The 4,005-nt window shown below is 31.3% G+C and overlaps 1 long non-coding RNA gene across 1 annotated transcript; it reads right to left on the reverse strand.

Annotated features, from left to right (window-relative positions):
• Positions 1-2,236: 2,236 nt before the first annotated feature.
• On the reverse strand, positions 2,237-3,418 carry LOC124367992. Its single transcript, XR_006922935.1, has 2 exons — positions 3,369-3,418; positions 2,237-3,337 (listed from the first exon to the last, which is right to left on the reverse strand). It is a non-coding gene; the product is annotated as an uncharacterized LOC124367992 (long non-coding RNA).
• Positions 3,419-4,005: the final 587 nt, after the last annotated feature.

The raw sequence follows: 4,005 nt of genomic DNA on the forward strand, positions 1-4,005 counted from the left end.
TTTAAAAACAAACTCCAATAATATAAGTTTTTTTTTAACTTTAAAAAAACTTATATTATTGGAGAGTTTGTTTTAAATTAATATATAGTTTCCAATAAGAAACGAGCTTCAAGAATGCATTCATAAGTCTGCAAATGAGGCAATGGCCTATGTGTTCAAATGGTTTTCTTATGTTAGTAAGGTAGTTTATACAAATGGCCAACTTATCAGGATAACTAGTAAAAAGAAGACATTTTTACATTAGCAAACATTGCTTTATTTCCTGTGATTTGATTAGTAAGAGTACAAAAAGTTATAGCACTTGGTTGACAAGTGAAATAATATCCATAATTTATCACTCCCGACATGAAATGACGTAAGGGTGAAACAAAATTATGCATCATTGTAAACTTTTTCATGAGCAACAGTTGTAGTCATGGATACACTTACATGTGTTTTTATATTCATAAAGAGCACTACATCATGTTGTCAACCTTTTTTCAGAATGCTGTCCAAGGCCTGGAAGATTGAGTTTTAAATTATACCATCTTGTGTTTAGGTCGATGAATTGTGTAAAAAGCTCAAAAATCTGTCTGCATAAATGTGCTACGCTTAAATTTTATAAACACATTTCATTGTGATATAGGCATTAAATACCTTAGTTAATCTACAGTCCCATTTAACACTACAATTATTTGTCTATAGTTAATCTGTGTTAAATCTTTCAGAAGTTGCAACATGAGTCACCTGTGACTCATGATGTTGGCGAACTTTGGCATCTGATAGTTTAGTGTATTTCAGCACCAGAGCACTGCAGATAAAATTGGTGGAACTACCTGATTGTGAGGAAACAGGATTTTTTTCAGACATTTGCCATTGCTTTGTAATACAAGAAATAAGTAATTCTAAACATTACAAGATCTGCAATCTGATGTCTTCCTCAGGTAAATAACTAACCTAACACGTACACACAACAAGGTTTTAACAATCTAGGTTAAAATTAACAAATTGTACCAGAACATTGTGCTGAATTTTTACCTGGACGTTAGAAACAGAACGTAGAACGTTCTATGAATGTTGAATGTTGTATTTTTTTTCAGTTACGTTCATTCTTTTTGGCAGGAATAATTTGATTATAATTAGTTGTAAAGACGTTTTATCAATTTTAGATTTGTCGGATCGTTATTTTGATTTAGTCATTCAGCAGTATATATTTCTGAGAATGATGGCGATCAGGACTCCTTTTATCGAGCACAACCTGACGTGATGAATCAGGAGATTCTGAAGGTAAATGAAGATATCACTAAATTTGATCACGGTCGATGAAGAACGCGCTACATCTGCGCTGACTGTGGAACAGCTCTGTGCGTGGCAAATACACCCGGCAGTAGCCTATATCAACACCACTGAAAACTCAACACTTAAAGGTTCATCCTCCTCACTATATCCAATTAGACAGATATTGATCTATTGAATAACCAACGTAAAGAGCTACCCTGTAACTTGGAGGCCTATGGAATAACGTACCATATAATGACAGGAGCTGAAATCGGCACCAACAAAGGATACAAATGTGCATCTCTGAGTAATGGGTGACTCGCACATAATTCACTTCATTGTAATAATTATAAAGTATACTTCTCACCACTTCAATCCCCTATTAAATCTGTGAAAACAGATACTAACTAGAGCAGGTTTCATAAAAAGTACAGGTAGGTTCCAAACTAAAGTGTCCTTTGAGTCACTGGTGAACCATGCCCTGAAGCGAGCCTCTTATATTGTTATATTGCTAGCCAAGTTCCCAAATAATACAAAAAAGCTTTTTACACTATTTACATGGTCTTTAAAATATGTTATATACAGATATATTTGTTGAAGTAATTTTCTTTATTCCAGTCACACACCTGCTTTGAGGAAGTGAGGGTATCTGATGTAATAGGGCATATTGAATTAATTTTAATACATATAAATTTGTATTAACTATATAGGCCTAATTTCAGGTAAAACACTTAACTGCAGTATTTCATACATTTTGGATTTATGTTATATGAATATTTTATTTATTTTTAGAGCTCCTGGAGGGGAGGAGTTCTGTCTCCCTCATCCCTCCATTAGTTACACCACTGAATTCACATGCTATTTTGGATTTATAATACAAATTTTCTTATGTTCAATATAGCACTAAACAACAAAAAACAAAGTGAGGTACTTTAGCACCAAGGTAGATGACAGTTAAATAAATAACAACACAGCCTCGTCATTGATAGACACTGTACAAGAGTAGAGTTTTGTTTACAAATCTTTAACATACTATTTAGTAAGTTTTATCTGTTCTTAGGCTACAAACCTATTATCATTTTTTTATAAATACCTCATTGTAAATTTGGAACAAAAAATAAAGAGTATAAAAATAATATAAACATTGAATTAATTTACTTTAAAATGTACATTTTAGCAAAACCTCGATAGCAAGAGTCTTAAGTGGATTCGAGAAACATTTAAAGTGGATTTGGAAAACATTTTAAGCGGATTAGGAAAACATTTTAAGTGTACTTGGGGAACAATCTTGTTATCAAGGGACTCTTCAGATCAAGGTTCGAGCTATAAAGGGGTTGAGTCAAGGGCAGATTCAGCCTTTATTTTTGGAAAGAGCCACATGAGTGTTAGTTTACCACTATCATTACTGTGACAGGTAGTTTTGGTTTTCAATACAACAAAATATAAAATGTTAGAAAGAAATCAATTCATTTGGAAAGTTTAGTTTATACAGATGAGTTAATTTTGTATGGTTAGAATATAAAAGCAATAAGTTTTTTTTTCTTAAAAAAGTCTTTTTCAAAATCTTGAAGGGGACCATGGCCCTTTCCCTGGATATGCCATTGGACGGAATAGACTGCAAGTTGGTGCTATCCTGGTCACACTGGTTTATATAAAAAAACCTTTTCTACTTAGGATAAACCAAGTTGCAAACAAGTTTTGTTTTAAAAAGTAGATTTACAATGCAGCAGTGTATAGTGCATTGTTATTGTAACAAGCTTAGTAATTAAAAACCCATATTTTAACAGAACACTTAATTTTATTTTCTAGTGCCACAGTATTGTTGTTACAAATTAATTCTGTGACGACAATAAATTAAAATTAAAAAACAATACAACACACATAAAAGTAGTAAAATTATTGAGTCTACTACTGTATTTTGAAAACTACTGTTAACTAATTTTAATTTATTTCACAACTTGCAGATGTAAACAACATGCTAGTAAATATTTTTTGTCTGCTTTGAGATACTCACATGTATGTGATCAAAAGGCTCTATGAAGCTCATTTATTCATGATTTTACACTTTCACATGTTAAACCTATTTTCTCATAAAAACATTTCAAAGTTACTACGGACTATTATAACTCACATGAAATGCACAGTGCCAGGTAGGAGGGAGGTTTCATGTCTAGACCTGTGCCTAAGACGTAAACATATGAGAAATATGTACTGGAAAGGGAGAACTCATGCTATAAAGAATTAGAAAGATTTAAAAAAAGGCTTGCTACAGAAGTTTAGAGGTTTTACGTGAATTTGAAAAGATCCTTGCTATCGAGGTGTAAAAACAAACAAATTTCATACCATAAATTAAGTTAGTTGTGTTAGCGAGAGAATATTCTTATGTTATTCCTGTCCATTCTTAAATCATTTGTAAGGCTATATACAAAATAATAACAAAACAGCTTGGAAATGTTATTGAACATCTTTTTCTTTCATAGAATATTTTTTATATATACAAACATATTAGTATTCTTAAAAGCGTATGTTACAAAATAAAATAGGATTATATTACTTATTAAATCAATATAAACATGTAATAACTGGTCTTATAATTCCTGTTCTTGAAATATGGTGTTCTAAACTTACTATGGCTAGAGAGATATTTTATTATTTAACACATTACAATATACAACTATTTTTCAGATATGTACATTAACAAACAATACAGTAATTATTAATATTGGAATTGTTTTTTTACACAGGACA

This window comes from Homalodisca vitripennis, chromosome 8 (genome assembly GCF_021130785.1).
Source record: "Homalodisca vitripennis isolate AUS2020 chromosome 8, UT_GWSS_2.1, whole genome shotgun sequence".
Classification (NCBI taxonomy): Eukaryota; Metazoa; Arthropoda; class Insecta; order Hemiptera; family Cicadellidae; genus Homalodisca; species Homalodisca vitripennis.